Raw genomic sequence first — 14,263 nt, 5'->3', positions numbered from 1 at the left:
TGCAAAGTAAAATTGCACCATAGGATTTTCTAGGCTAAAATTCTTATGGGAGTAGATCACTAGGTCTTTTCTCCTGCAGAGTTTCTAGTGGGTTCAAACCACCAACCTTTTGGTTAGCAGCCATGCACTGAACCATTACAGCACTAGGACCCCTTCAGAGATTCATAGCAACACAGAATTACATAATATTCTTACTAAATACAGTATACATAAATAACCTCAAATGCATAGGTAATAGTAAAGTAAGTGATGCATTTTGAACATCTATTTTCTTTGCTATTAATATTCTCTATTTAATTGTAAGTTTATATCATTTCATTTTTAATAAAGACTGTGCCTAATACTTGACTTCCAAATTTCCTTAAAATACAACAATTCGCTCTCTTAATCCAGTGCAAGCTGACTCTAGTATATCATTGGATAAACTTTTATTATTATAAACTACTTGTTTAAGATTTGTTAACACAGCTTGATTTAGTCTATCATGGCTAAATCAGTAGCAGTAAGTGCTCGGAATAAAAAATAAGTCCAGGTGAACAGGTTAAGGATGGATGGGAGGGGGTCAGTAATACTGTTATATAAAGTGGTCAGTGATGTCCTCTCTGAAAAGTGGACATTTGAGTTGTAACCTGAAAGAAGTGAGGGACTGAACTATGCAAATATCTGAAGGAAGAAAGTCTCAAGCAGAGGAAACTATCCAGTGCAAAGGCCTTGAGGTAGGAACTTGTTTGGTGGGTTTGAGGAAGACCAAGGAGACCACTGTGATTGGAGCAGAGAGCAAGGGATGAGACGGAAGGAAAAGTGGTGGGAGATGACCCAAGAAGTACCCATGAGCCAGATCACATAGGGTCTTATAGACCTCTCTTAGAATTTTGGCTTTTCCTTCAAGTGAGATGGAAAGCTAAGGGAAGATTTTTGAGCAGAAGCCTGAAATGATTTGACTTAAGTTTAAAAATAATCACTCTGACTGTCAGGTGGACAATAGACCAAAAACAAAAAAACAAACTCACTGCCAGGGAGTTGATTCCAACTCACAGTGACCCCCCATTGGTTTTCTGAGGTGGTAAATCTTTATGGGAATAGATTGCCCCATTTTCCTTCTGCGGAGAATCTGGTGGGTTTGAACCACCAATCTTCTGGTTAGCATTCAAATGCCGTAGGCACTGCACCACCAGAGCTCCTTGGACAATAGACCACAGATGGTCAAGAGCCTGAAGTTTGAGAGGCCCAGACTGGAGACACATGTAGGAGCTATCAGAACATAGCTTGTGGTTAAAACCCTGAGACACGTTGAGATTACCAAGGGAATGACTATAAAGAAAAGAACTAAGTACTGAACTTGGAAAGAAAATTTAGTGGCAGCTGCATCTTGAGGAAAATCATCAGAAAATCCTGCTACACCTTTTGCAGCCTTGTTTTGGAGGAGATGGGGGAACAAGGGTGGGAGACACAGTGACTCAGTGTCACCCTTCCACAATGCCTCCCCTTCTCACCCCCTTAACAGAACTTGCCTCCACCTGTCCTTCTGCTTCAGAGTCTATTTTTTGTTGTTGGTAGTTGCCATCAAGCCAATTCTGCCTCATGGCAACCCATATGTGCAGAGTAAAATTGCTTCATAGGGTTTTCAAGGATGTGACCTTTTGGAAACAGATAGCCAAGCCTGTCTTCTGAGGTGGCACAAACCACCGACTTTTCAGCTAATAGTCAAATGCTTAACCTTGTGCACCAGCAGGAACTTCCTCTAGAATCTAGAGAATAGATTATAGTTAGAAAAAGGTTTCCTGGGATCCTCATCCTGAGTGTTTCCATGGCCACCTTTATTCTATTGTTCAGGTCCTAATTCTACCTTCCTCCCAGATGGTGCCCAGAATTATTCCAGTGAGGTCACCTGGGAAGACTGCCTTGGAGGAGAAGGATGAGAACTCGTCTGTCATCCTAATAGATGCTGTTGTGCAACCTCTATGATAATGCCTTCACTTTCACAAAACCACTCTGTCCCTCAATCACTGCTTCTATCTCAGGTAGTGATTGTTTTGGTTATAAGTGCTGCTCTGACAGAAATAAATGACAAATGAAATGGCTGTAACAAACAGGAGTTTGTTCTCTTACAGTTTGGGAGGCTAGTAGTCCGAATTCAAAGTGCCAGGCTCTAGGGGCTAGGTGAAAGCCCCTTGACCTTGGACTTCAGCTCTGCATCTTGCTCCCAGCCCACTGAAGCTAGAGGCGTCTCTTCACTCAGGCAGCTGCTGGCTGCTGAAGCTAACAAGCCAAGGGCAACAAGATGACACAGTCCCGATATTACCAAACTACATGGCAGACCATTGATTCAAGTCCCATTAACAGTCCCGAGATTGGCAGGCAACATGGCAGGCTGCTGGATAATGACTCAGCCACATGCAGGATTCAAGCATGCCAAAAGCTGGAGACCTTCCTCAAAGTTGCTTCTTATATACTGGGAGCAGCCCACATCCCAAAATCAGCTACTCAGCTGCTCCAGGATTCCACCATGGACTTAATTACCAGTTTCACCATGAGGAACAACTATATCCAGCTGCTCAGCCACTCAAGACAAGGCCCAGCCAAGTTGACACACAACCTTAACTACCACAGTGATCTTGCTTCTTTCTTCTAAAGGAAAAGAGAATAATTAACAGTAATTCCAAAAGAAGTAAGACAGATAGAAATATATTTGGGCCAAGGAAACATTTGGATGGTACTTCTCTTTTTCTTCCTAAATTCTTCTGCAAGGCCCTGGAATTCCCATAACCTGATTAGCAAACTCCCCTGTGTGCTCACTTCCTCTTCAATGAGTGTCTACACTGATCATTCTTACTTAGTTCTCCCCTGGAGACTCTGGTCCCTATTGTTGTTGTTAGATGCCATCTAGTCAGTTCCAGTTCATGGCAATCCTATGTACAACAGAACAAAGCATTGCCTGGTCCTGTGCCATCCTCACAATCCTTGCTATGCTTGAGCCCATTATTGCAGCCACTGTGTAAATGTTTCTCATTGAGGGTCTTCTCCTTTTTTGCTGACCCTCCACTTCACAAAGCTTGATATCCTTCTCCAGGAATTGGTCCCTTCTGACAACATGACCAAAGTATGTGAGACAGAGTCTGGCCATTCTTGCTTCTAAGGAGCATGCTGGCTGCACTTCTTCCAAGACAGATACGTTCATTTTCCTGCAGTCTCATATTTTCAATATTCTTTGTCAACATCACAATTCAAATGTATTGATTCTTCTTCGGTCTTCTTTATTCATTGTCCAGCTTTCCCATGCATATGAAGTTATTGAAAATACCATGGCTTGGATCAGGTACTCTTTAGTCTTCAAAGTGACATCTTTGCTCTTTAACAATTTAAAGAGGTTTTTTGCAGCAGATCTGCTCAGTGTAATACATAGCTTGATTTCTTGACTGCTGCTTCCATGGGCTTTGATTGTGGATACAAGTAAAATGAAATCCTTGACAACTTCAGTTTTTTCTCCATTTATCACAATGTTGTGAGGATTTTTGTTTACTAAAGACTGTAGTCTTTATCTTCATCAGTGTATTGATTCTCTAGTGCTGCTTTAACAGAAAAGCCACAAGTGGATTTCTTTAACAAACAGATATTTATTCTTTTACAATTTAAAAGGCTAGAAATCCAAGTTCAGAGTGCTAGCTTGTGTGAAGCCCCTGAACCTTGGGCTTCAGCTCTGCCTATTGTCGCTGGAAGCCTCTTCTAACTCATGCAGTTGCTGCTTGCTGAGGCTGACGAACCCAAGATCGGCAGGTAAACTGGCAAATCCCAAGATCAGCAGGCAACTCAGCAGACCACTGGTTCAAGTCCAGGAACAATTCCAAGACCTGCAGGCAACATGGCCCAAAATATGCCAAAAAGCTAGAGGCTTTTCCCAAAGCTCCTTCGTATAGACTGGAAGCACCCACACACCAAAGATAATGCCCTTCAACTACTTAGCTATTCATAGCAGATTCCACCATGGAGATGATTACAGTCTCATCATGGGGAATAACTGCATACAGCTGCCCAGCCACTCAGAACCACAGCCCAGCCAAGTTGACACACAACCTTAACTACCACAGCCACTAAGTGCTTCAAGTCATGTGCACTTTAAGCAAGCACAGTTGTGTCATCTGCATATCCCAGATTGTTAATGAGTCTACCTCCAATCCTGATGTCACATTCTTCTTAATATAGTACTGCTTCTCAAATTATTTACTCAGCATACAGGTAGAATAAGTATGGTAAAAGGATACAGTGCTGACACACACCCTTCCTGGTTTCAAACCATGCAGTATTCCCTTGCTCTGTTCAAACCACTGCCTCTTGGTCTATGTATACATTCCACATGAACACAATTAAGTATTCTGAAATTCCCTTTCTTCTCAATGTTATCCATCACTTGTTATGATCCACACAGTCAAATGCTTTTGCATAATAAATAAAACACAAATAAACATCTTTTCTGGTATTTTTTGCTTTCAGCCAAGATCCACCTGACCTCACCAATGATATCCCTCATTCCACAGCCTCTTTTGAATCCAGCTTGAATTTCTGGCAGTACCCTGTCAATGTACTGCTGCAACCTGTTTTGAATTATCTTCAGCAAAATTTTACTTACGTGTAATATTAATGATAGTTTTCAATAATTTACATCTTCTTTTGGATCACCTTTCTCTCAAACAGGCATAAATGTGGGTCTCCTCCAATCAGTTGACCAGGTAGCTGCCTTCCAAATTTCTTGGCATAAACAAGTGAAGGTTTCCAGCATTGCATCCATTTGTTGAAATATCTCAGTGAGTATTCTATCAATTCATGGAGCCTTGTTTTTCACCAATTCCTTCAGTGAACATTGGATCATATGCTACCTTCTGTAATTGTTCAACGTCAATCATTTCTTTTTGGTACAGTGACCCTGTGTATTTCTTCCATCTTCTGTTGATGTTTCCTGCATCATTCAATATTTTGCCAATAAAATTTTTCAATATTGCAACTTTTGAGACTTAAGTTTTTCTTTCAGCTTGAGAAATGCCATGTTCTTCCCATTTGTTTTTCTAACTCCAGGTCTTCACACATTTCGTTATAATGCATTACTTTGTTTTCTCAGGGAGCTCTGGTAGCATAGTGCCTAAGGCACTTGACTGCTAACCAGAAGGCTGGTGGTTCAAACCCACCAATCCTCAGAAGGAAGGTTGGGCAATCTACTTCTGTAGTGATACCACCTCAGAAACCCAAGGAGGGGTCGCTATGAGTCAGATCCTACTCGACAAGCTGCTCTTTGAAATCTTCCATTCAGCTCTTTTACTTCATCATTTCTTCCATTCACTTTAGCTATTTTCCTTTCAATAGCAAGTTTCACAACCTCTTCAGATATCCATTTTGGTCTTCTATTTCTTTCCTGTCTTTTTAATGATGTTTTCTTTTTGTCATGTATAATATCCTTGATGTCATCCCAAAACTCATCTGGTCTTCAGTCATTGGTGTTCATTGTGTCAAATTTATTCTTCAAATGGTCTCTAAATTCAGGTGGAATATACTCAAGGTCATATTTTGTCTCTTGTGGTCTTGTTTTAATTTTCTTCAGCTTCAACTTAAACTTGCATAGTCAGCCCCTGGCCTTGGTCTGACTGATGATACTGAGCTTGTCCATCAACTCTTTCCACAGATGTAGTGTATTTGATTCCTATGTATTCCATCTGGCAAGGTCCATGGGTATAGATGCCATTTATGTTGTTGAAATATTTTATTTGCAATGAGTAAGTTGTTGTGCATGTAAAATTCTAGATTCCCGATATTTACTCTACACTCCCACTATCCTGGGATCTGGGGACAGAGACAGTGTCTTTCTTGCCCTTGATTGCTACTTCCAAACTACCATTCCTTCACCTCCTGGTAAGGCTGATGTTCTTCTGAGGCTCATGCCTTTGGACTCTGCAGGCTGTCCTCATCATGTGCAGACTCCTGACCATGACATCCATGGGCTGACAACCTTGTCTTTGGTCCTTCTTTCTCTATCCTGAAGTTCCACCGTCATCTTGGGTGACTTCAGTGCCCTATGTGGATAACCCATCCAACACAGTGGCCCCTCAGCTTGGCCTTCTCATCTAGTGACCTCGTCCTTAACTTTACTTAAGCCATTTCATTCCTTGGGTCAACCCTAGACCTGATCATCACGGCAGCCATCCATCTTGAATCAGAAACTCAAATCTCCTGCTCTCAAACACTCACTTTTATCCATCCAGCTCTCTCATTCAACTACTTCAGAATCAGTTGTTTCTCTGTCATGAAGTCTCTATTTATTAACTTCTGGACTTTTCCCTATTAGCTACATCCTACCTTCACTTCCCTACAGGTCCAGCTTTAATTCCCTAGTCTAGCACATCAACCACTAACTCATTGATATCAGAAACTTCCTTACCTCTATGTTCTCATGTTGCTTCTTTCTCTTAAAACTCTTGCCCTGGAAAATCATCTCTTTGCTTGCACGTGGGCAGCAGGGTGCTGTTTGAAAAAACACATAGCCAGGTCCATTAGTACCAGTAGATACTCAAGATTATTCTCAACTGGGCTCTCAGCACTGCCTGACAATCCTACTAATATTTCTCATACAGCTCATTCATATTCTCCCCTATGAAAATGTCTTCTCTTTGCCCAAACCAATTTCCCTCTCAATCACCCCTTCCATCTCAGCCAGTAATCTTGCTTCTTTCTTATAAGGAAAAAGAGAAGCTGTCAGAGAGGAACACCCTCAACTTCCCATACCAAATCTACAAACCTACTGGCATCTACATGATCCTTCCTTCCTTCCTTGTCCCTTGTAACAGTAGCTGCATCCCCCCTTTCAAAAGCCAACCCATTTCCCTGGACCTACACCTTTCTTTCCTACTTTCATGATCCTCATCCATGCAACAAATGATTATTGCACTCCTGCTAAGGGCCAGGAACCATGCCAGGAGCTGGGCAAACAAAGTCCCTACTCTTGAGGAGCTAACCTTCTATTAAATATGTATAAGAACTCAATGATGATAAGCAATATACAGTAAGGTCCAAAACCAAAAACCCAAAAGCACTGCCATCGATTCAGATCCAACTCATAGCTACCCTTTCTTGGGTTTCTGAGGTAGTATCACCACAGAAGTAGATTGCCCAATCTTCCTTCCCAGGAGTGTCTGGGAATCACCAGCCTTCTGGTTAGCAGTCACATGCCTTAGGCACTACACCACCAGAGCTCCTGATACAGTAAGGTAGGAGGCTAGAAAATTATAGGGAAGGGGCTGCTATTTTGCATAGGGAAATCAGGAAAGACCTCCCTAAGGAGGCGGCATTTAAGCAGAGACCTAAGAAAATGACAATGGGTATTCCAGGTACCTTAAGCTTTTCTCTGCTGTCTTCTACCCTTCAAGCTTGTGTGGTGGGTAAGACTCTCAAGTGAACATGAAATGAAATTTCATTCTAACATTGAACTAGATTTCTCCTTCTGTCTCTCATTCCACAGTGTGGTGGAAATTTAATCTCCATCAAATTAGAGTCCCATCCTTCAACTCCTTTGATGTTGCTGACAAGGCCCCTAATGACCTCTCCAAGCCCGGCCCACAATATTCTTCCTCCACACTTTATATGTTAGAAATAGTGAGACAATTTTTGTATTTTCTTAAATATACCATGCTCCTTTTCATCTCTGGTTTCTTCCATGTGCTCAAGGGTTTCTCACTTTTTCTGAAACAGTCTCCAGCACACTTCCCATGCCCACACACATCCTTGCTTTCAGTCCATCTTTAAGTCTCACTTAAATATCTCTTGATGAGATAAGTTTTTCTTGACATCTGATCTAGCTTGTATTTCTTCATTATATGTTCTATCCAGGACCAATACACAGCTGGTACTGACCAGTATGGCTATATCAGGTTGTTAAAATATTTAAATGCTTCTTATTCTTGTTGTTGTTGTTGTTATGTGCCGTCGAGTCGGACCCAACTCATAGCGACCCCTCCTTGGGTTTCCGAGGCAGTATCCCTACAGAAGTATATTGCCCCATCTTCCTTCCGAGGAGTGGCTGGTGGGTTTGAACCTGCTGCTTCAAAATTCTCATTGCCCCCAGTGATAGCCTTCAAATGGACCTACGATTCCACAACTAGGGTGGTGACACCTGCCCCAGAAGAGGATTCCCCAGACTCTGCTCCAATACTATAGCTGGTGTGCACAGAATAGACTGTAAGATATTTTTTATATACCTAGTTGTATCATAGGAGCTCTGGTAGAGTAGTGCCTAAGACACTTGACTGCTAACCAGAAGGCTGGCAGTTCAAACCCACCAGCCACTCCTCCAAAGGAAGGTTGGGCAATCTACTCCCATAGTGATACCATCTTGGAAATCCAAGGAGGGGTCGCTATGAGTCAGGTCCAACTCGACAGCACATAACAACAAGTTATGTCATAAGGAGCTCTGGTTGTATAGTAGTTCAAATACATCAGCTGCTCCATGGAAGAAAGATGGGGCAGTCTGCTTCCATAAAAATTTATGACCACAGAAACCCAATGGGGTTGCTATGAGTCAGAATCAACTCAGTGATAGTGAATTTCAGGTTTTTTACATATATCAGAGAACTTTATGCTTGTTTAATCTCTAATTTAATGTTTCTCTTTCCTACTAAACTCTAAATTCATTGAGGGCAGGTTCTGTGTCTGTCTTTGTCACTACATTTTTCAGTGACTCGTATAGTGCCTGCCACAAAGTAGGACCTTCATATTTATTGGCCTTAACAGTGACTGCGTGAATGAACATGGGAATGAAGTGATAACATATATGCACACCAGTCATGGTTTCCTGCATATCTGTGTTCATGTCTCTATGTGTGTGCATGTGTGTATGTATGCATATGGATGTGTGCAAACAGGATCTACACCTGGCAGAGAAGCACTTTTGAGCCAGAGCTACACAGCAGTCCCGGTGCCCAGTATCCTGGAGAAAGCCCACCCCTGGGGCAGAGGTAAGGCCCAGGCCCCAGGACTGATAGCCATTGCTTCCTGGATCTGCCCTGTGGTGCTGCCCAAACAACTTTATCTGATGGACCAAAACCAGGCAATCGCCTTCCTTGGCAATCTCTCAAAGGGGACATCCTCCCTGAGTGGGAAGGCAAAGGAGGGGGGTGGTGTGATCTGTGAGGATTTGTGTTCCCAGACCTAGGTGTTGGTGGCCCCCTTCCAGGGGTGGCACTGTGCTGTTTCCTCTTCCTGAGCAGGTGAGCCTGGAAGCTTGGTTGTCAGCTCTGCTCAGAACAAGATAACTCCCAGGGTCTGTCTGTTGAGAGTGCTTCCCATGGTGATGGCCATCAATAGCCTGTTGAAAATGTGGTGGTGAGCAAGAGGAACAAAGCTGCAAAGATCTCTCAGACTTATCCCTGAGGAATCTTTTCAGGGAGCCACAGTTTGGAGCCCAGAGACTGGCCCACAAATCTTGCCACATTTTCTGTCCTGATGCTGAGGGAAGAAAGAACGTGGACCCGTAGAGACAAGAAAGAGTATCTCATGAGCAGCCCCACCATACCGTACACTCATTCTGGGAAGTCAGCAATAGCTCTCATCCTCAGCCACTCTGGGCCCATCTCTTCTGTCATCCTGCACCAAACCTCTGACTCTCTTGAGACATTTATTTAAATCACAGATCCCTGGATTTAGCTTCAGAGGTTCTGATTCTGCAGGTGTGGGACAGGGAGACTCCAATGTAGGTGGTCTCTAGGCCACACTTGGAGAAACATGAGCTGACAGGTGGCTGGGGAATGTCGGCTTCAACATCTTCACTACGGGGTGCCTGGCTTGGGGGCCCAGAACCATCCGGTAAGGTCTGGGGAAACACATGCTCAGGAGGCCCAGCGGTACCACACAGACAGACAGGAAGGGCTACAGACACAGCCGCATGTCCAGACGTCAGCAAGACACTTTCCAAGGCTCAGCACACTTCAACACACACAGGGGGAGGCAGAGCTAGTCCCAAATGAGCTCAGCCACTTGAGAAAGCGAGCAGCTGAGATGATGCAATGTCATAGGGACAGATGTGAACTCCTGTGCTGTCTATAGGCCTTAATAGCAGAGCATATTAAAAAACAAAACAAACAAAATAAAAACCTAACTGGCCATCAATCAATAGGAGAGGCAATGCAGTGTAGATGTTCAAAATACTTGTGATACTAAGCATTGCTGATAATTTTATTTCAGCATAACACTTATGTAACGCTTGTTATATGGAGATGTGAAGGGACATTCCACCACCCATCTGTGTGTTTGTAGCTTGCCTGTTGCTTCAATGCTGGAAGCCCTTCCACTGGTGTTTCAAATGCCATCAGGGTCACCCACGGAGGACAGGTTTCAGTGGAGCTTCCACTTGGAAGAAAAACCTGGTGATCTACTTCCAAAAATCAGCCACTGAAAACCCTGTGAATCACAACAGAATATTATCCAATATCATGCTGGAAGATGAGCCCCTTGGGTTGGAAGGCACTGCACAATAGCCACATCAGTGGAGTCACACACACCAACAACCATGAAGATGGCACAGGATTGGTCAATATTTCCTTCTGTTACACATAAGGTTGCTATGGACCAAAGCTGACTCCACAGCAACTAACTACAGCAACAAGGGGCATTGATGATTCTGTTTATTTTTATTGAACACATTTCTAAGACTCTAGCAGGCACTAGTCTAAATACTTTACAAATACGTACTCAATGCTCATAACAATGATATGCGATAGGTGCTATTATTCACCCCATTTTACAGATGAGGAAACTGTGGCACAGAGAGGTTTGACGACTTGCCCAAGGTCACACAGCCAGTAAGAAGCAGAGATAAGATGTGAACCAGACTGTCCATGTTCGTAAAGGCATCCACAGCAAGGATGGTGCAAATCTCACCGTGGCTTTCCTGGTCAGACCACACCTGTGGTACAACTTTCAGATCCAGTGCCACATCTAAGAAGACACGCTGGCTACTGGGCATGTCCAGAGCAGAATCATTGAGAAGAGAAGGTATGCTGGCTAACATACATGTCCAGGGAAGAACCACCAAGAGGGGAAAGGAACTCAAAGTCATGTCTAAGGAAAGTATCTCAAGGAGCTGGGTGTGTTTAGCTTGGGGAAGAAACTAGGATGCAGGGGACTTCAAACGGTTGTCTGCACACATTTAGAAGCCTGCCATTTAGAAGAGGGAGTGAATTTAATATGGAATATTCCTTAGGGCTCAGATAGAACCAAAGTTACAGGGAAGCTGCTTTTGTGTGGACTAAAGGAAGACTCCCCTGTCAGCTAGGGTAGCCAAGGAGAAGAACAGGCTACTTTACTGGATGGTGAGAGATCCGTAAGCGAAGGCTGGAGGACTGCTATTCAGGCACAGAGAGGAGTTAGATACATCGTATGCAGAGATAACTGTTCAGATTCTAGACTCTTTTGATGGAAACCACCTTGACTTCCAAGACCTGCTCTGAGGTCTGGAGCACTGGAAGTAAAGAAGCAAATTGTCAACATGATCGTAGCCATTGTTGTAATTCCCCTTCCAGGGATGGGCAGTTAACTAAGCTCCAGGTGTGAGGTTAACAAAACTGAAAATATACAAAGGGAATGGTGCCAGGGCAGTAAAGCTCAAGATGGGGCAATAAAAGAGGAAGAAGAGCCCAAAAGAGAGGCAAGACTTTCCAAAGGTAAACTTCACTTGCCATTTTACCTCAGGCTTGCTGCACAGAAGCCCCAAGCCCAACTACATTCCAAGAACAAGGTAATGTGGCATTTTCATTTACTCATTTATTCAGTATTTATCAAGAGACATTTATTGAGCACCTACTATGAGGGTTGTTGTTGTTATGTGCCATTGCATCAGACCTGACTCATAGCGATCCCTCCTTGGGTTTCCGAGGCGGTGTCACTATGGAAGTAGTGACAACCTTCCTTCCGAGGAGTGCCTGGTGGGTTTGAACCGCCAGCCTTCTGGTTAGCAGTCAAGTGCCTTAGGCACTACACTACCAGAGCTCCAACTGTGAGGGTACAGTGATGAATATGGCAGACAACGTCCCTGCTCTGATGGAACTCACATTGGAAAGATCACGGACTCCAGATAGCAATATATTTTCTGTTGGAATCTAGGCCCTAGTACTTCCAAGCTGTGTGACTATAGGCAAGGTACTTAACTTCTCTGAGTATGTTTGGCCCATCTATGGAATGAGGATTGCTACTCCATAGAGTTGTTTCAAAATTAAAAGAGGCCTAGCACTTGGCATGTGATGAAATAGGGCTAGTGCTTATATTTGTCAGGATTCTAAGCTGGAATGGAAGCTAATTCTGGCTGATTATATACAAAAAAGGAGTTTATTAAAAAGAATAGTTGGTTCACATAATCATGGGCGGGCTGGAAAACAAGGTTTAAGGCCAAGCTTCCAAAAACAATGCCTGTAACAAGGCTGCAGAACTGGACTGATGAGAAAGCCTCCTCAGTCCACTGCCCACTACCCCCTGCCCCTTCAGCAATGACACCTCTGAATAAGGAACTTGATTGCCCAACTGTAGTAACCTCCACCTCCAAGAGAAAGCTTTCTCTTCAATTTGCTCTCAACTACCAATTCTACGAAGTCTCAGGTTGATGAGTGTGGTCAGAGGAGCCTGGGTCATACCAATTACCAAGAAGCCTGGGGACTGGAGTTCTCAGACTTCATCTGTGAGGAGGTAAGACTCAGAAAGCTGAAGCTTTCTCAATAGAGCAAAGATGTTCAACAAGTGCTAGACACCCAAAACATAACAAATGTTCACTGCAGTCGTTGGCCCAGACTATTCACCACATATACACAGTCTTTTACCAGTCCAGCAGACTCCTTGTAGAAATGCCTCAGCCTTGCCCAAACCTCCCCCACCCCCCAGGATGCGTGACAGATCGCTGAAGTCCTTTGTTTCCATCTACCTACATGTAGGCTCCCCAATCCCCAGCACAAAGGAGAGTCGTGGGCGGAAAGCTTGAGAAGGGGACCCTAAGATTCACAGGAAAGGCCAGGTGAGCAAGGCTAGGGCTTGGCTGGGAGGGCACAGAGTGGGCTAAGGCTGCCACCAAGTGGCCATCTTGAGAACAACAGGAGGACCCGGCTCTCCCTTCAACCTGGCCCTCCCTTCAACCTGGCCACCCAGACAGGGACCTGAGAAATGAATGCTCCTCCTTTTGCTACTCCTGAAGCAAGTAGTCTACATCAGGTGAATTCCAAAAGAGATAATATTTAAGTCTGCTTTGGAACCCTCTACTTTACACTTTCAAGCAATAATAAAAATTACATGGTAATAATTATTATTATACTATCATAATAGGAAGGAAGATGGGACAATCTACTTCCGTAGTGATACTACCTTGGAAACCCAAGGAGGGGTTGCTATGAGTCAGGGCTGACTCGACGGCACATAACAACAACATCATAATAGGAAGGAGCCCTGATGGCACAGTGGTTAAGCACTCAGCTACTAACCAAAGGTTGTTAGTTTGGACTCACCAGTCACTCCATGGGAGAAAAGACCCAGAGATCTGCTTCCATAAAGATTACAGCCTTGGAAACCTTTTGGGGCAATTCTACTCTACACTGCTGGGTTACTAGGAGTCAGAGTTGACTCAACGGCAGCGGGTTTGGTGTGTTTGTTTGGTTTTTCTAAAATCATAATATGAGGAGGTGGTGGTGGTTCAGTGGTAGGATTCTCACTTTCCACACAGGAAACCTTGGTTTGATTACCAGCCAATGCACCTCAATGCACCTCATTGCACCCCATGGGCAGCACTCTGTCAGTGGAGACTTTTGTGTTGCTATTGTTCTAAACAGGTTTCAGCAGAGCTTCCAGACTGACACAGACTAGGAAGAAAGGCCTGGCAATCTACTTCTGAAAATCAGCAAAAGGCAGCCCTCTCAATCACAATGGTCTAATCTGCAACTGATCATGAGGATGGTGCCGGGCTGGGCAGTATTTTGTCCCATTGTTCATGGGGGCACCATGAGTCGAGAGCTGGCTCAATGGCAGCCAGCAACAACAACAGTCCTTAACTGAGGCCTTACTCTACACCAGATACTTTAAAATATCATCTCCTTAAGTATTGATTTGGGTGAAGAGAAGGGCAATGTACCAAATCTGTGTGACCAATATGGCAGCATTGAGGATAAGGACATAGAGAGGTACATGGGAGGTACAGACAACAAATATGAACCCTTTTGCACATACAGTACTGCATTGTCAGTGAAGGCAAACATGGGTA

Source organism: Orycteropus afer, unplaced genomic scaffold, assembly GCF_000298275.1.
Source record: "Orycteropus afer afer isolate SDZICR_OR568_19922 unplaced genomic scaffold, OryAfe1.0 scaffold00036, whole genome shotgun sequence".
Classification (NCBI taxonomy): Eukaryota; Metazoa; Chordata; class Mammalia; order Tubulidentata; family Orycteropodidae; genus Orycteropus; species Orycteropus afer.
Note: the sequence above shows the minus strand (reverse complement) of the source record.